The 20,825-nt window shown below is 31.2% G+C and overlaps 1 protein-coding gene across 1 annotated transcript in view; it reads left to right on the forward strand.

Annotated features, from left to right (window-relative positions):
- The window catches only part of Mctp (multiple C2 domain and transmembrane region protein), an 880,976-nt gene that overhangs the window by 326,386 nt on the left and 533,765 nt on the right, over positions 1–20,825 (forward strand). The gene's annotated exons all lie outside the window — the stretch shown is intronic.

Genomic DNA, 20,825 nt, shown 5'->3' on the forward strand with positions numbered 1-20,825 from the left:
GTTCACCCAGACCAAAAAATAAACATAGAGACGTAAGTATTCAGACTCATTGCATGTTATTAAAAATTTATTTAAGAAGGACTTTAAAATGTAAAAGTCTTTTACCAGCTCCTTCCAAAAATTATGTGTGCCAGCGGAAAACTTGTGCTCTTGATAAGCAATGTTTTCCATAGGCCTGTTTCAACTTTTCAAAGGTCACACTCGCGGATTTCCCAAGTTTAATACAAAACTTGATTGCACAATGTTGCTCTAAATTCCGATGCTCCATTTTCGTAATACACAATTTACAGTGATGGCGCTGTCAAAAATAATGTGTTGGCTGAACGGAGTTGAAACTCGTACGGAACATAGGAGAGATGAACAAACCGATCAAGCACAGACCGGTAGACACAGCGTTGCCAGGTCGCTCGCAATGTTAGCAATCTCATTACTTTTCTCACACACCTCGTGGATAAGGGTTTAATTTTCTAATATCGGTAATTACTCATAGCAAAGTTTTTGTTTTATCTAAATCATTTTATTTCTCTGGATTTGGGTTCGTTGTCAAAACAAAGCAGTTTTTCTTGCAATTCAGTATGAATTGATTAAAATAAAATATATATATAAATAATATATTTATATATTTTAATCAATACTTAATTATATATATATATATATATATATATATATATATATATATATATATAAATTTAATGATGGCATCGTCAAACAGAACGATACCGGTGGTTGCGCATTTGTTGTCAATGATAAAACTTATATGCTTAGTCTACCTGGTGTTACGAGTGGGTTTACTGCTGAACTATACGCTGTAAATAAGGTTCTGAATTTCATTAACCCTAAGTACCAAAATATCCTTATTTACAATGACTCGTGTAGTGCTCTCCAAACCTTAGAAAATTTTTATTCCAGACATCCTGTCGTCATCGAAATCCACAATGCAATCGTTGAGTTGAACTATCGCAACATATAAGTGAGTTTTTGCAGGATCTCTAGCCACGTGAGGATTCCGGGTAATGAAGGTCCAAATTCCGCTGCTAAAGACGCGTGTAGTCAACCCTCTTTCACTACTCGTGTACTACAGCCAATTTAATATTAACTATGTAAAACTCACACTTCACACGAAGTGGCTAGATGACTGGATCGCTACAGGAGACAACAACTTCATCATATCAAAGATACTGTGTTGCCATGGGATTTTTCCCACACGAAAATTTGCCGAGAGGAAGTGATCCTCTGCCGATTGCGGATAGGACATACGAGAGCCACTCACGGGTACCTGATGTTAGCAGAAAATGTAGCACTATGCTTTAGATTCGACTGCCGCTTAACTGTGTGCCACATTGTGTGGATTGTGTATGTTATGCGGCCTTTCGTAAATGAAATTGCCCGAAACATTCGGAAAATCCTGGGCAATGACAAGGAGGTTTTAAACCGAGTGTTATTATTTCTCCGACAGATAGGTTTATTACATAAAATTTAATATTGTTAATACTAGTTTTTTAAGTTGGTTTTCTGTTATTCGAGCAGGGGCCATTTATAAGTCATTCTCGGACTTAGTTGAATTTTATTTGTTTATTTAAATTTTTTTTCCTGTTTTTTTTTTTCGATTTAAATTTATTTATCTTCTTATTATTCTTACTATGATTTTAAGTGTAAGATATTTGTATTATTTTATTTTTATTATTAGTTTTAAGTTTTATATTTTGTTTTTAACTTTTTTTTTAAAAATAATATGATATTTTAACTGAGATATTAGTTGTAAGTTTTTGTTTAACTTTTTCAGTTTTATAATGCACTTTTAGTTAACTGTTTTCATTATTTTCTTTTACTTATTTATTCCGGGCGATGATAACGAGCAAGCGTTTTTCACCCTCTAAAAAAAAAAATCGTCATCAATGTAAAACCTTAAAATCCATTTACGACGAGCAGGCTATTTTTGCTACCGTCATTCCGGACAAAATGGTGCGCATGGTACATTGATGTATACACGATAATATTGGAATAATTTAAAATTAGGTTCTATTGCAGACGTGGCTAACAGTTTTTGCCTCCGGGCCGAATTGAGAAGAAAACATTTTTCACGGGCCGAACGAAATATTAAAATTAAAAAAAGTTAAATACAAAAATCCAATAAGGAATTTGTTATACTTTTATTTAGATTCATTTAAAAAAAAGTTTGTTCACAAATATAAGTTGAGCTGAAGATTACTAAATATTTCTTGGTAAGATTTTTAAATTTCCGTATTTTCCATTATTCAATTGCTTATAAAAAAAGTTAATATTGGAAAATTTTTCGCGGGTTGAATCCCGCCCGCAGGCCGTTTGTTGGCCATACCTGTTCTATTGCATAAAAATCTGTAAACTAACGCTAATAAATTGGGTCTTTTTTTGTTTTTCCCCAGATAGGTTTCTTTAACGTCACGTATTACGTATGTAAATGTTCATGTTTAAACTAATTGGACATGTTTATAAAAAAAATACACAGAAACATTGCTGTTAACTGGTCAAGGTTAGCGAGCGTAAATTAACTTTGATTAGATTGTATTTATAATTATAAGTATGAATTGGACCTCAATCAGGAACATGAGCAATTACTAATACGTAATGCGTAACGTAAAAAAATCCAGTGTGGGGAAAAAACAAGAAAGACCCAAAAAATTTTCTTGCGTGTTAAAAAACAATCAAAATATTTATATTCAAATATTTTGTGGTTTTGTCAAAAAGCTGATTTTGAAGTGGATTTTTTTTATAAGATAGTGTTTCTTAAAATGAATTAACTCTATGTAACTTGGGTGTCTTGAAATAAACCGTAATATTGTGTAACTCCGTTCAACGTGTACATATTTATGAGCTCCTGTAACTTTTATTAATACCTTTGAATTGTCGAATTATTTGGTAGTTATTTTATGCATATTTAGTGTCTTCATGTATTTATCTCACATTTAAAATAATTAATATGGACTTTAATCGTACTCATTGTTATATAAATCCACATTCTAATATTTGTAACGTTAAAAATAACTGCAGGTAAATATATCACAGCCTTCCTTTGCAACAAATTTTATAATTTATTCTTCTGATGCTAAAGTGATCTCATGTTCATAAATAAATTTATTTTGGCGCCTTTCTATTGATGTTCCGTCAGTAAGCATGGAACAGCCTTCTCGGTTATCGAACAATTCGGCATGCGACTTAAAACATAACTTAATGAATAAAGATATGGCCTAATTATTATCACTATATAAGAAGTTCACAGGTCTATTTGTTATACATATTTATAAAATGAAAAAAAATTATTTTGCCCAAATCAAAAATTAAATATATACTGGGCGTTTCATTATGTTTTTAGGAGTTACAAAAATTCAGTACAAAAAAAAGTATTTCACGTACCTAAATGAAAATTGTACGAGGTGATGCAGGGACTCGAACAGTTTTTGTTAAAATCTATAAAACTTCAATATGTGCTCCTGTGGTGATACGGCACGCATCAACACGAAAGTCTAGCTCTTGCCAAACTCGTTCCAACAAGTCATTTTCGATAGAGTTGATTGCATTGATTATACGATCCTTTAGCTCAGCGACATCGTGCAGCATTGGTGGAATAAACACCTTATCTTTCACGTAACCCCAGAGAAAGAATTCAAATGGCGTGAGGTCTGGTGATCTTGGTGGCCACAGCATAATGTGTTGGTCTTCTTCAGACGCACGTCCTATCCAGCGCCGAGGTAATGTTGTGTTAAGGTACTGTCGAACCTCGTTATGAAAACGGGCAGGACAACCGTCTTGCTGGAAAATCAAGTCGTTGAGCAGCTGAGGCATAAGCCATAATTGTAACATATCCAGGTATATCATGCCGGTTACTGTCGTTTCCATAAAAAAGAACGCCCCATACACTTCCTCACGAGAGATGGCAAAAAAAACGTTTACTTTTGGAGAATCCCGAATGTGTTCCACATAAGCGTGTGGGTTTCAGTTCCCCAAACTCGCACGTTATTACCGTTTACTTTGCCGCTAATATGGAAAGTAGCTTCATCGCTGAAAATTATCTTGTTTAGAAAACCTTTATCTAACAACATCTTTTCCTGTAACTGTAAACAAAAATCGAGCCTACGTGTTTTATCTCCATCAGAAAGACGCTGGATTAATTGAAGATGATACGGTTTACAAAATAAACGTTTACGGAGAACTTTCCACACTGTTGTTTTCGGAATTCCTAATTCTCTGCCTGCAGCCGCAGTCGATTTTGACGAGCTGCGAATGAAACTTGCACGCACACGTTCGTCATTGACTTCTGAGGTTGATGGACTACCAGTTGATTTTCGCTTACATAAGCAACCAGTTTCACTGAATTGTTTATACCATGCACGAATTGAATTGTCACTTGGTGTCTCCTTATGAAATTTCAACCGAAACGCACGTTGCACATAAATTACTGACTTTGACAAATGAAATTCTAACACACCAAACGACTTCTCGCTTCCCGTGGCAGCCATTTTCTCTACTATCGACGCCTAGCTAGCAAATGGTTTATTAACTGCCTATTATATGTGGAAAAAAACTATTTGAAAAGTACTCTTTCGTACAGTACTTGTTTTATTCTTATGAGTGAAATAGATTTTTGCTAATGAATTTTCGAAACTCCGAAGAACATTATGAAACGCCCTGTATTGTTTATAATAAAGTATCTTTGTCTTTTAAAATTATAATAAAATTATTAGTTAATATATTACCCGAAAGAACAGAATTAGAGAACGTTGTTAGTATCCTCCTGTGAAATTTCGACATATACCAAATAGATCGGTGAAAGACCCAAGTATTTACTTATATTATTATACATTTAGACCTTGTACATGTCAACAAGCACAGATAAGCTCTGGTGGGGATCGAAAATAACTAGAAATTAAAAAACAATCACCCAATATCAAACTCCAAGGTAAATAGATTACAAGAAACCCTTGTAAAAAAATTGAACAAAGGGTAAACTATCCGACCATTTATTTGTATGGTTATCGTTCATCCATGCAATTAACATATTCTGTATATCCTAATTAACCATTTCAATTAATAAAATGCTAAAAATTTATTTAAATCTTTTTATAAATGCAGTGAATCTGATTAATCACCTAAAATGTTGGAGAATAACATATATATATATATATATATAATTTATATAATTAAGTTTGATTAGATGAGGTTAGAGAGTGAAGCGAGCGTAGGTTATATTTGGCTTAAATTTAACTTCCTTTTTTTACGAGCATTTCTCATAATCTATTTACCTTAGAGATTGTTACTGGGTGATTTTTTTCAATTTCTAGGTAATGTTTCGACCCCTCACTAAAGCTTAAGTGTGTTTGTCAACATGTACTGGTGAAGGTCCCGAATAAACAAATATTTCAGTCTTTCACTGACGTATTTAGTATGTGTCGACATTCACCGGAGAATATTGACATTTGCCAGATATTATTCTTTCATTGTAACATATGCATTACCAATTTAAATAAATTCATTTAGTTGGTAGTAAGCTTGTTATTTATATGTATTAATTGGTGATTTTGATTAATAACTAACTACTTATTATAAAACTGTAGACAACACACACACAATATTTAGATTGTTACTCTCTGTTGAACAAAAGTACCAATGGATAGAGTACTCCATAGTTACTCCTTGTCTCAAGAAGTAACAAATGAGGTGTTTTCATAATTTCTTTTTTAACCTCTAAAGATGTGCCCAACGTCGCATTACTTGCAGGTGAAGGTTTGATTCATCTGATAAATTTAATTATTTCTCCAATTTATGACTGTGATTGTTACAGTCTTACAAACAATCCCATAGAGTTTGTTTGTAAAACTGTTACATGATCATAAATAGGTGAACTGATTGTACTTTACACTGTATTGTGTGTCCTATCTTTTTTGAGTATACTTTCAATAATGATGATTATTTTCTCATATTTTTCTAATCAGTTTCGTCAAATTACTCACAGATTTAAAGATCAACTATGGTTGGACAGGACAAAGGATGTTCGTGCATTGTTTTTAAACAGTAGACCATCAAGCAGGATTTTAGCCCTTTCAATCACCAATTTTACTTTACCATATTGCTTTCCATATAGAGATTAGGAAAACAAAGGGTGTGCGGTACCCTTTGTTTTCTGATTAAACTGATTAAACAGGCTGAAAAAAATTATTTCTGAGATGAAGGATAAATTTGTTAACTGTATATGAAGGATTCCATGTAATTAAATTATTTAAAAACAAATAGAATGAAGTCCAAGGCTCAAAAATTACACAAGAAAACTTCTTACAGTATTTTTATAAATTCTGTTAATTTGATGATCTGTCTGCTTTTAAAAACCAGTTTGAAATACAAACAGATATAAAGTAGTTAAACTTGTTTTCATAAATTTAAACTAAAATACAAACACTTTTTAACTTTTTTACACTTTTTATAATAAATTGTACATAGTATATATTCTACCTCTGTAGACATATATGTATATACATATTTCACTGATAATGCATAAAACATAAATATTATTATTATTATTATTATTATTATATATAAATATATATATATGTAATTTAAACAAACAAGTTTGAGGATGGAGTATTACTCATATATCAGCATAGCATAAATAAAACATGACTTGACAGTAGAAATGAACAGGAAATATTGCATAAAAGTAGGGAAAACTTTATAAAATATGAACATAAATAATCTCCTTCTAGTAGTGTCTTTGCTATCATTCTTTTATCAAATAAATTTTCCTATATATTCTTGAAAATTCAAAGGTCTTGACCTATAATTTTAAACATTTAGCAATATTTTATGTAACTATCCTTTCTGATTTAACCTTTTCCTTTCTGACTTTCACTGTTGCATGTTTAGATGTTAAGAAACATACGAAATAGGATGGATGACAAAAAATATCTTAACTTAAAATACTGTTACCCAAAAATGAACCTTGTCACATTATTTACTTGGAAAGTGTTTATATAAATAAAAATATTAAAATGATAATTTGTATAAGTAATCTTTAAAAAGAAAACTAATGCATCATATATATATATATATATAAACATATATATTATATTTTTTATTTTTTAAACATGTTGTCCTGTGTGTTGAATTATAATTAATATTTATAAATCACCAGATGCACACATATAAAGCAAAATTGATCTTACCTTCAATCTAATAAGGCCTTTTCAAATCCTTTACGATTCATCATCAGTTACTAAATTATATATATATTTGCAGAAATAATATGTTTATAAATATAAAAATTTCAATTTAATAAACCACCAAGTAAATTTTGAGCAGGATGATCTGTTTAAATTGGTAGGCCTGTATAGTAGAATTTTAACATTGATTAATAATTTTAATCAGTCATGACTTGGTTGATAAATAGCTCAATACTAATAATGATAATTATAGTATTTTTAATAACTGAGATGAATCTAAAAGATTTAAAAAGGCCTTATTACATAGAAGGGTTATACACATTGTTATGTTTCAAATAATGTAAAATTTTTCAGTAACATAGAATAGGTGCTCTATAGACATTGATAGGATATCCATCAAAGAAAGTAAAATCAGATTTTTTGCGATCCTCTTTATACATAAAAGAAAGAAGATAATATGTATAACACAACAATATACACACAACATTACTTTTTTTAAATTTATTATTTATTTTTTTCTAATAAGTAAGATAGGTTCATTAGTAAGATAGGTTTAAAGGTTCTAATAGAAGATTTCAAATAAAACCTTATGACCTCAAAAATTTTAAATGCCATTCAATCTATCACCACTACTTGCCTTATGAAAATAAGACTTGCTTATAAGTTTACTATATGGTTCATAGTTGGATATCTTCACATGCAGTTAGTTTTGACATTTGATGAAGGTTTTATTGTAAGTAAACCTGAGCCTGAACTCATAAGTCTTTATTCATTCTGCAATGTTGAAGGTCCTTCTCATCATCTTATCTCCAGTTATTTCAGTACGATATGTGCTCACTGGTCTATTTATACCCTCTATTCTTGATTTTGTCTATCAGTTTTCTCTCACTTCGCTTCAATCCACTCCCAAAACCTCTCTGTCCAGAGTAAAAAAAACCCAATTTTTCATTTTGAAGAATTGTTGGAGCCTCCATTGCCTTAAATGACCTCAAAATACTTCTGTATTAAAAGTCACTTTATCTCAATTTACAGTTCTTGTATAGGTGGACTATACCTTTCTCACTTTTCCTTTTCCTTATCCTTGATTCCTCCTTATTGAGGGACAAAAACATTATTTTGAGTAAATATCCATTGTATTTATGCTAATTATGTAGGGACTATGTTACTTCATCCTTTGCATTTTTATAATTTGGTAGGAACATTAGGCAAGAATGTTGCCTCTCACTGACACTGTTCAACATGTACATTGAAGATACGCTAAGGAATCTATTACAAAAAAGAAAAGAAATAAATGCAGGAGAATGAAAAATAAGATGCATAATATTTGCAGATGATATGATGATTCTAGCTGATGCCGCGCACCGCTCTTTAAAGATTGTTAACAATCCTGGAGGGCGGATAAAAAGTATGGAATGAAAATAAATATAGAAGAACTAAAGTAATGGAAGTAAACAACAAAGAGGATTTATTAGTAAAGATAAGTGAAAGAAACTTATAAAAAGTAAAAAATTAGAATTTATAGACTATGGTGACAAAGGACTGAAAGAATGCAATGAAAATAAAAAGAAGGTTAGTGATAGCAAAGGAAGCCTTCTTTAGGAAGAGGAAATTAGTATGTAGTAAAAGTCTGGACTTAGAGTTAAGAAGGTGGTTAGCCAAGTGCTACATATAGAGTGTAATGTATGGAAATAAAGCATAGTAAATGAGAAAGAGGAAGAGGAAGCATAGGTAATGGAATGACGCTTCTGAGATGTTGATATGGAGAAGGACGGAGAAAGTAAGATGGGTGGAAAGTGAGGAATGAGGAAGTAATGAACAGAATTAAAGAAAAAAGAACACTTATATGGGAAGTACAGAAAAAAAAACAAACTGTTTAAGATATGTAGTTAGGAAAGTGAAATCTTGACAACTGCATTGGAAGACTCAATAAAAAAGTAAAAAGCAAGCAAAGAAGAGGAAAAAGAAGTTAATAGATGAGTGAAGACTGAAAACTAAAAGGAATGAAGTAGAAGGCTTGAAACAGGATTGAATGTGACAGCAGTGGAGTAAGGGACCTGAAGCCAAATAAAACACTTGATGATGATGAATTCAGTGAGTGAGAGCTGATTTTTAACACTTTCCAGCTGCTGTACTTGATCTCAGTTATCGGCCAACAGTGAGAAACAGCTTTTTAGGCCAATTGTAGTTATTAATGCTTGAACTACATGCTGATCTCCAATTACAATTGAAGTAATTTTTTTTAATATGAGCTTAATTTTTTAGCACACAAAAAATGTTAAATTCTTACCAGGATTGTTATAATTTCTTGTAATTGCTTGTAAAAAAACTACAAAATTTCTGTAAAAAAGTAAAAATAGTAGACAGTTGTAGTGCAAGCATTTATTATTGCTCACAAGCCCAAGGAAGGGTGCAGAGTATCCAAAGTTGCATCAGGAGTAGAGAGAAGACCATACACTCAATCTCTCAAAAACAGTAGCTTGATAATGGAAACTTCCCCCCTTTCCTTCACTTTGTCTAAGGAAGGTACCATTTCAAAATGGAAAAGTTTAGATAATCATTAAATATATGCGGGCAGCCCAAAAAGTATACGTTTGAAAATAAAAAACCAACCAAATAAAAAAAATAAATTTTATTATATACATTTGAAAGGGACAATAAACTATTTTTTTACATAGTTGTCATTTAAATTATATTTAATTATATTTACTGTTTAATTAAAACTAATCAGCTAGAGACTGATCCTTAACCAATGTATTCAGTTCATTGGTTAATGGTCTTGCAAATTAAATCTTGCTAATTAAAAAATTTATTTTTTGCAATTACTCAGAATTATTATTTTTTTCTTTTGCTCAAAAATTGTTATTTATCAAGAGTTATGTAGAAAATTATTTTTTAACATTCTATTTATTCTGATTTTCTAATTAATGTTGGATAAATTCCCAGTCATTTTTAATTTCTATGAAATTCAGTTTTCCTGTTCAAAAATTTGAATATTTCTTGTTATACCCTCTCTTAAACCTTTTTTTAACTTTACCCATCGGCTATTCTTCAGTCTGTTTAACTCTTTAAACAGACTATTTTTTAATGGCAAACTCCATAGTGGAGGAGTACCACATCTCTTTCTTTCATCTGGAAGGGTCTAAGTTCAAATCTCACTTGGGATTGATATTTTACACACATTATAAAATTCATCTACTAAAAGTGACTGTAAATGGCTGTTAACTGTTGTTACTAAAAGAATTATTAAATAAATTGGAACTAAATGTCTTTGGTATTTTTTTCTTCTTACAATCTTTGATATTGGCAGAATGTTTTTTTTAAATTGTCTTTAATCTTTTGAGGTGCTTTCAACATAATAGTGTATAGTAAATTGAAGTTACTTAATCATATTAATAATAATTTGTATGATAATAATGGTATATGATAATGAAATAATATTGTGCATGTTATTTTACATTCCATTTTACACTAAATAACTTTAGTTACAAATCATTTTACACTTATAATTTTATTTCTTTATCATCCTATAATTGTTACTTAAAACCTTTTTATTTAAAACATGCAATTAATCTCATTGTAACTTACAATTATTTATTTTCTAAGTGGAGACAGTATATATAATATACTGCTTCCCTCAGAGGGAGTCCATTAATTTGTAGATGTACACTGTCATAGTTTTTGTTATGACTGTAATGTATGTAAAATATTTGAGGTACAAGTAGCTCTAAATAGAGTTACTTTTACGAAGAATAATGATGTTCACTATACAATCAATCACTGCAGTGAACAAAGCGTAGTTGTCAGTTATAATGCTGAGTTTTACGTACTCATAATTTCAATGGGATTGACAGGTAATATGCAAATGTATAATAGGCTCAATGAAGAAAGCAACAGGAAACCACTTCATTCCGCACTATTCTTAATAAGCCTAGCACAGAATGCTTATTATTTTTTTTTAAATAATAACTCTATCGATCTCTGTGGTGGAGTGGTAGTTTCTTAGCCTTTCATCCTGAGACCCCAGGTTCAAATCCCAGTCATGCATGGCATTTTTCATACTCTAAAAGTTTCCATTTCCATATCCCATCCCACAAACTTCAAACTTTTGTGGGCAGTATCTTCAAGCAAAAAAATAAGAAAATAATAATTTGGCTAGACACTTATAAGGAATGCGTTTGTCTCATATCATAGGTTGCCTTTAACCATTAAGGCATCTAAATTACAAAAATACTTAATTATCTGGATGTTATTTATAAGATAGTAATAGCTGTTTTCTGGCGAATAATATTTTTTTTAATAGAGCTGTAAATAACATGTATTAGAAATAATTATTAAAATTTGTCTCTCACCATTAATCAAAACAAATGTATTGTTTGTTTACTTAATATATTCAAAGCCGTACATTTTTTCAGCCTTTAATGATTAAAAGAAACTTGATTTATTAAAACAGTTTTTATCTTGTATATTAATATTAATTTGTTAGTCTTGTGTCATTATAACATCCATAGTATTGTTATTAAATGTATTGCATTAAATTGGTAAAAATACTGATAATTTTATATTTTTACTTCTATACTTTCTGAATGCATTATTTCAGTATCTACTCTTTCATTAATCCACAATTTTTGGTCATATACTTAACTTAATATGTTAATCATAGTGAGGAACTTTTTCTCATTATGTTTATGTTAATTTTGGGTAAAAAACATTTTAGATATATTTTAATAGAGTTCTGGTTTAAAACCGATAATACATTTGAAAATAATACAGGCTACTGAATTTATGTTTATCTACATTCTATATTATTGCGTGTTACACTGAGTAAAGTGATACTTTAGTAGATTTTTTCCTGATCATTTATCTTCATGATGCAAAGAAATTCTTTTCACTTGATCCTTGTATACTTGTATATCACATTCCAGTTAAATTGAATTCCAAGATGAAAAGGAATTGAATTAGCTAAACTATGGTCACCTTTATTGGTACAAAAATGTTACTATTAAGTTTATAATTTAATTACTACAATAATGATTATTATAACTGTAAAATATGACAATGAATTTTTTTCTTTTTTTACTTTATAAATATAATCTACATGAAAATTAAATGTTGTACCACATTTTTGTAATAATAATCAAACTTATGTTGTTAAGATAAATGAAATTATTTTCTTTGTATTATGATGTAAGATCTAACAACTAAGCAATCAATTTAAAATAAAAAGCTGAATTTAGTAAATTAATTTTAATTTTGATTGGTATTGATTTATTTTAGTTTTCTCACTTATTACGATTCTGGAGATTCCCAGGAAATAGAGTGATTTATATTCTTGTGATGTAGAAGGTGGTAAGTTTTCTGCACCTGTCTCAAAAATAAAAAAGAAGGGTTTTTGAAAATATTATTGTAGCATTCTCTTTAAAGGTTAGAAAATTCCCTGAAACTAGATTTTTGTTTTACTTTATATAATAAAAAATGAACAAGAGTCAATGCTCCCTGGGGAGCCAGAATTCCTTTCTCTTTCAAGGAATATGTAAGGAATCTTGTAAGGAATATTTTCTCAAAAACTACTAGATTAATCACAATGAAATTTTTTGTATAATATCATTTTTTGTATAATATCACTTTCATCCATACACTCAGTAAGTGATGTTCAAGATTATTCAACACTATAACTAAATAAAACATTTTCTTAGTGCTGCTCTTTCAATTTCCTCAGAAATTTATAGTTATAACAAAACAGTTTTACTCAGACTTACTTTTTTCAAATAATATGTACTCAGGATAAACCCATTGCTGGACAGAATAAAAATTTCAAGAATTGCAGGATTCAGTGGTTGCTGAAAAAATGTTCCTTATATTTTCAATAATTACATTTACAGAAAATAACAAAATCAGGAGGCAGAAACATAAAATAACTGAAACATACTTTCACTTGCATCAGTACATTCCTGGGTTGTATGTTTCACAGTCGTCAAGTTCTTCCTCCAATCTCTGTTTCAGAAGTCTTCTCTCTTCCTGCTTTCCTTTTGTAGTCTCTCATTGCTCAGTCTGCTCCATACACTCGTTCTGCATCATGGGTTTTTGTTGCCTGAATTGTATGCAGTCCAGGATTCAGCTCCTGTAGCTAAGGTTCTACCAATAGAACCAGAGGTTCTATTGGTAGAACCAGTTCTATTGGTAGAACCAGAGGTTCTACCAATAAACCTGCTGCAGATTAAAAGCAGGATGCTTAGATATGAGGGACTACCACAAGACGAGATAGCGGCTCAATTGGAGCAAGAATGGCAGTTGGAATAGTCACGCTCAAGAGTCGCGGATTGGACTAGAAGACTAATCCCTGATATAGGTAGGTGGTATGGAAGTAGACGCGGAAACATTGACTTCTATATGACACAGTTATTATCGGGGCATGGATCTTTCGGGCAGTACCTAGCCAGAATTGGAAAAAGGGACACACCACAATGTGTTTATTGTGAGGAAACAGATAATGCGGAGCACACTATATTTGTATGTCCTAGATGGGCTGAAAACAGGAGGGTAATTATAACAAATCGATTAACACAGGATAATCTAATTAATTGGATGGTACAAAATCAAGAGAACTGGGACTGGTTCAGAAGGTTTGCTGGAGAGATCCTGAGAACTAAGGAAGAAGAGGGCGGTAGACTGTGATTAAGTTAAGTAGGGAAGGGTGGACAGTCTCTCCGTGGAGGGCCCGTATGCCCTGGTATGCGGGTTCCTGCGAAGGGGGAGAACTCCAGGGGAGATGGGAATAAAAGAAAAGACCAAGTCCCGGCCGGCGGTGTATCTCCCTGCGGGCGTCTAGGCGCTTTGTGGGGTGGGTACTGTCGGTTAGAGGCATAGGCGTAAAGACCGAGACCCGGTTCCCTGCGGAGGGGCTGGGGGACGGCATCGCCGGACCTTGGCCCTAAGGTGGGGAATTAGAGGCAGGCAAAAAATAAAACAAAAGATCCAAGACCGGGGGGGCCAACCTGCCGTGCCGGATGTAAAGCCAGTGGGTGGGGGACGCCCCCTTTGAGTAGAAGGACACTCTCCCCGACTGAGTATACTTAAATGGATATCGAGGAGATCCACAGGGAGAGTAGGGAAAAAAAAAAATATATATATATATATATTTTTTTTTTTTTCAGAATTAGGGTCCATATGACATTATTTAAGCTCTCATTACTGTTCTGAATTTTCCCATCAAGGCACTTTTGCAGAAAGTTTTCATTAGAAAGTTCAAGAAGCACTGGCCTTATATCTGTTATTACTGCTGGAGGAATGCTGTAATTATGTTTGTAATTCCAGTGGCCAGCTTTCCTAAATTTGCACCAAGTGTCTTCTCCTGCAGAGCATAAACCATGAGTGGGATATTCATCAGTTGATCTTTTATGAAAGTATACGGCCTATACTGTGTTTTCATGGCTTGCAGACTGTTCACATTTTTTCTGTTCATTTTTTCTGGCCATAATAAGATTCAAAATGGTCTATTATGCTATCTGTTAGGCGGTTCTTCCCAGTAATAGGTAAGCCATCTTCTAGTTTTACACTATTCATTTGTTGCTTCAGTTTACAAAATTTTGTCCCCATACATTTTTCAACATGGCCAACACACTCAAGTTTATTGACCACAGTTTCTCATAAGGTTTGTCCTCAAGAAGAGCTAGAAAACTCTTTGTATCTCTGTCCCCCAAAATAATTTATGTACCTCACATTATATTGTAACAGAAAATTTCTGAATATTTCCCTGGTTCCATGGACTTCTATGTTCCCAATTGAACCAGTATACTTTGGTTCACGCTTATTTTTGTCAGAATATGAACAATATTTTTTTAGTGTTATTACATCTAAATACTTTTCCTGTATTGACATTGTGTGTGTAACTACATTGTTTAGTGATTTATGGCCACGATGCTGCCAGGTACCATCCATTGCAACAGAAATGTCTCAATGTTTCTTGAATTGTCTATACCAGTGGTTTTGTTTTACACCAATAGATGTTACACCAACAGAAATTGGTTTTAACACATGTTACTTACAATTTGCTTACTTTTTAAATAAGAAATGGGTTTGTTTATTTTTTTAATTTTATATTTATAAGATAATTTTTTTTTTAATACTCCTTCTGAACATGTAACATTACTAATTTAAAGGAAATATAAAATTAAAAATTGTTGAGCAAGACACAATAAAATTTTTAAATTTATATCAGTTCTGATTTCAGTATTTATAACTTTAAAACATAAAAAATGTTTTATTATAATTGATGTCTATCCATCTGTATTTCTATAAATCAGTGTTTGAATTACATTATCTATTACATATTGCACTATTTTTACATTAAGATTTGTTGCACTAGGTTTATTCAGCTTGCTAATAATTTAAAATTAAATCCTGTTTTCTATCCTATAATTATTTTGAGTGTTTTTGTATTTTTTGTTAACTCTACACTTATCTAATATTAAATATTATATCGCATTGTCACTTCAACATTCCCAAATGACTCACAAAGTTTTGCTTTTATTAATGATGCTGCTAATGATTACAACACACTATTTTTCTCAGCTATTATCACTGATCATAGGCTTATAACCATGATGCAGCAGGATGGGGCGCTTGGCCACCCTAGCTCATTCAGTCAAATGGAAAATTATAGGACAATATCAATAGGTTATATTGCATGGGAAGTATCTTGTTAGTATATGCCTAGCATCATGGCAGACAAGAGCAGTGACATATCAGGGAAAGTGGAACTTTCCATTGTGATTAGATATTTTTATGAAAAAAAGGTGATGGTTCATGAGAAATTTCTAGGTTTTGTTGAGTTGACTGACATGGATGCAAAATGTTTAGCATCTGCAATTAACAACTTTGTAGAAAAGGTAGGCCTTGATCCAGAAAAGTGTGTTGGACACGGATATGGTAAGTGTTCCAGTATGGCAGGAGAGGATGGTGATGTCTAGAAAAGTATATGAGAGCATTATTCTTTCATTGTGCTAGTCACAAACTGAACTTGGTTGTAAACGACTTAAATGAAATAGCAGTGATACAAAATACAGTCTCCACAATAAAAGAAATAATAAGATTCTTCAGAGAATTAGCCCTTTGTCAAAAATGCATACCGAATATACTAATGCTATGTGAAACCTGTTTGTCTCAAATATATAAAAGTACTGCGACATTCAAGAAACATTATATGCAAATCATTATGGCGCTTGAAAAAACTATCAACAAATGGTAAACAACACAACAAGAAAAACTGCTTTTCAAATCCATTGTGGTGATACAAAATAAGAATTCATTGTTAATGTTAGTCTTATAGCAAAATATCTGGCACTCCTGCAAAAAAAATCAGACATCATGAAAAAACACTGTGGAAATGTGGTTGGTGAAAGCGAAAGTGCTGTAGCAGAGGCTGAAACAATCACCAAGCATTTGGAACAGATTTCAATATGCTGCGAGTCATAAATCAGCAGAAAAATCTTGCGAATCCACCAGCATAGACTCCTAATGAGTTTTGTAGATCACTAATTATTCTGTACATAGATTCATTACTAACATCTTTGGAACAGCATTTCTCTGAGGAGAACTTGCCCGCATTCTCATTGCTTACATTGCACCCTCACATAATGCTTGATATAACATATGAGGATTTTTAAATATAAACTAAAATTCTTTGTAGTTTCTACAATTTGAATGATTTCCTCAGTGAAGCTGAACTTTGATACAATCAGTGGAAAGGAACAAATGTGCCAGATTCTGAAGTGAAGGAGATAGGAATAGTTGCATTAGTTAAAGAAACCCATTTGTTCTACCCATCCATAAAGTGGGCACTACTTATCTCACTCACACACAGTGGCAAATTTCTAAATAGGCTAGCTAAGCTATAATCTATGGCAGCAAATTTTCATAGGTGCCAGATTTTCTAAGGCAGAAATTTTTTATGCAGCCACAAAACAGAGTATCAACTTTGCCAAATTTCTTATATCTCTACTCGATTCTTGGTAATGGGCTGCACGGCGGCAACTCAGGGACAGAGCATGCTGGCCGGTCATTCAGCCTATAGGTAGCACATTTGTAAATTCACCTCTCCTTGCACAGCCCTGCACAATGTGCATTATCGAAAGATCCTTCAGAACCTTATGCAGGGTAAAAACTTGGTACGGTCAATAATGACAGAACATCAGCTTGTCGGTCTTTGTATGATGAGTGTGCATAAAAAAAGGTTTTGAGAAAGAAATTTTGTCAAGATATAAAGAACTATCATAGGCTAGTGCTGAAATAAGATTTAGATAGGTTCGAATAGCACTGCAATTAATTACTTTTAGTGTTTTCAAATGTTCAAATAAAACTAGTTTTTAACAAAAAACGTATCTTATTTTTGCCCCTCCCCCTGTAGAAAATGTGTCTTCTCCTATATTACTGATATCTATAAATATAAGCCACTTTTAAAACCTACCCATACCAAAGTTGATGTTTTCGTTAAAAAATCTAGCCCTATTAAATTGTTTCATTTAACTCATCACTAGAATAAAATTAGCTGTAATAATAGTTATTCTGTACTGATGCAAAATATTATTTTAATTCCAGTTAAACAATTAGCTACTGTAAGCTAGATTTGGATAAGTATGTATGTATACCTTAGTCACTGAAGTTCATGAGAATGACGAGACTAGTTGATATACTGTAAATGGTCCTAAAACAGTTAAAAGGCTCAATTAAAATTAGAATAATAGTTTTAGTCGGGTGTATGTTGCTTATTTAATTTATTCAAATTTCTTCATCATGGTAAGACAATAAAAATTGCAAAATGAATCTTTTTATTTTCAAAAAAGAGATTTCCATATAAATTCTAAGATTCTAGTGTATGAATTATATCTCATAATTGAACAAATTCTTCATCTTGCAAATACAAATTTTAGAATATTTGTGGACTATTAATTTAGATAACAAGCTGCTTGTATTTTATTTTCTTTGTGTTAATTTTATTTATTATATTATTTATGTGTATGTGTGTGTACATATGCATGCCTGAGTTTGATAACCAGACAAGTGCTACTGATACTTTTTTGTTTTATGCCCATAAAAATTACTTAATGTAGCATGTTTTATAATAATTGATGAATAAAACATTAGAGAAAACACAGTAACGTGCTGTTTTATATTGGTCATTTTAAACGTATTAACATATTTTACATAGTAACATACCAGTGAAGGTTAACGAGCAATAATAGAAATGAAGAGTACTCATTTTAAAAAAAGAAAGTACAATAGAGGCAGAATTCTTTCAAATCAGTGGGTATTTGCACAGAAATTATATATATAATCTAACCCAAATTTAACTTACACTCGCTTCGCTTGCTAACCTTGACTAATTAACAGTAATGTTTTGATTATTTAAGTAATAAATTCAATAATTGTTGCAATACCTAACTTGTTAAATTAGCAAGTGAAGCAAACGTAGGTTAATTTTGGTTAGATTACATTAATAATTTTAAGCAATAATGCATATATTTTAAATAAGTAAAATATGTTAATATGGAGAATGTTTAATAACTGGTATAAAACAGCATGTTAGTGTGTTTTCTCTAACTAATTTTCTAATTTTTATTGTTTATTGTCGTGTTTTCTAATTTTTATTGATTTACAGGATACTACAGTAATTATCTAATATTTTATTTATCAATTATTATAAAACATGATATATTAAGTAGTTTTTATGTGAAAAAATGCGAAAAAAGTGGGAGAGTAAAACAAAAATTACTGCCTTATTTTAGCTGAAAATGAGTTTCGTTTAGTTCTTACAGTTAAGAACATTGATTTGAAAATGTACGCTTCACAGTTTTGTGCTAGATACTATTTCACTTGCCAACTTGGTGTACTATTGTAAATTTTATGACACTGATAAAAAGACATGTACTGGAGATGTGCTTGTTTTCAAATTCAACTGTTGATTTGATGGGAAAGTGCCATGCCTATATCTGATGTGCTGTGTTGATATGATTGCTTTACATAGTATTGCTGTTTGTTAACTAATTGTTGATTGTTTTACTGCTTTTTGTAATCCATTCTGATACAATGTAATGTTTATAGTAATAATAAAGGTCCAGATTATTTTCTAAAAACATGTCTGAAAAAAATATAAGCAAATGAAAAAATGTAGAAAGAAAATTTATCCCAAAATCTGATAAATAGTAAGTTTATAAGAACAGAAAATTAATTAAAGTAAGAAAAATAGTAATTGCCAGTGGAAAAATATTGCTCATCATTAGTTAGTTATTAATACTGTAAAATTGAAACTTTAAATAATCTTTTAATATTGCTAGAACTGTTCAAAATACTATTATAATACATATTAGATATAATATTATAGTGATACATTTTATAATGTATTAATACACTGTCTTGGTTTAGCAACTCTAGTTCAGATACATCTCAAAAATTAGAAAGAGCTCATGAAATACTAATTATTCAAGGTTATAAATTAATATAAAACATTAATGAGGTTCCTTATTGTTGGAGAAGGAAGGTAACATTGATTTGATCTGTTTTGATTATCAGCAAAATTTCCATTCCAGTATATCTAAAAAGTCAATAATGTACATGTTTGATGAAACTATTTCTTCAGAAAGATCAAATGAAACTATGTCTTTTCTTTATCGTTATGTAGTAAATTATGGATCCTAAGGAAGATACATATTGCATTTTCTTCACAATGGTTCTAGTTAAACAAAAGTATATTTATGACAAAATTTCTTTTATTTCTTGTTAAAACTGGTTATTTTATGAAAGAAGAATAAAGATTTCCTAAGCCCAATTAGTCATTTGTAGGATGCAACTGGGATTTTACTCAAATGAAAGAAAGGGTATCTTTTCCTTCTGGAAGAGACTACCAAATGGTCCAATTATTCCATTTTTTTTTTTTCATATTTAAAGTTTGTTAGATTATAATCAAAAAATTTTACTGTCAATACAAAAATACTTATAATAAAAAAAGGGCGGTAAATTTACAGCTTCAAAATGTATATGTTTTTTTCATCATCATTATCTGATGTTCTGCTTGGCAGTAGGTTCCTTACACCAATGCTCACTCCATCTAATTCTGTTCAAAGCCTTTTCTTTTGTCCCCTTGTAATTTATTGTCTTTACCTCATCTATTCAACTTCATCCTTCTTCTTCCTCACTTCTTTTATTGAACTTTTCAGTGAAGTTGTCTAATTCCACTATCTGTAACCACCACATGTTCTAATCAGTTTCCTTTTATATACTTCCTGCATTAGTGCTCTCTCATTTAATCCTGTTCATTTCTTCCTCATTCCCATTTCATCTGTCCATCTTATTTTTTCTATTCTTCTCCATATCCACATTTCAAAAGCCTCATTCCAGTCCCTCTTCTCTGCATCATCATCATCATCATCCATGCTTCACTTCTATACTACAAGACACTCCATATATAGCATTTATCTAACCTCTTCCTTAACTCTAAACCCAGATCATTACTACATAGTAATTTCCTCTTCTTACTGCAGGCTTCCTTTGCCATCTTTTTTATTACATTCCACTATTCCAGTCCTCTTTCCATATTTCCCAAATTTCTGTAATTTTTTATTTTCTATTTTTCCTACATTTGTCCTT

The sequence above is a fragment of the Lycorma delicatula genome, chromosome 3, assembly GCF_047948215.1.
Source record: "Lycorma delicatula isolate Av1 chromosome 3, ASM4794821v1, whole genome shotgun sequence".
Classification (NCBI taxonomy): domain Eukaryota; kingdom Metazoa; phylum Arthropoda; class Insecta; order Hemiptera; family Fulgoridae; genus Lycorma; species Lycorma delicatula.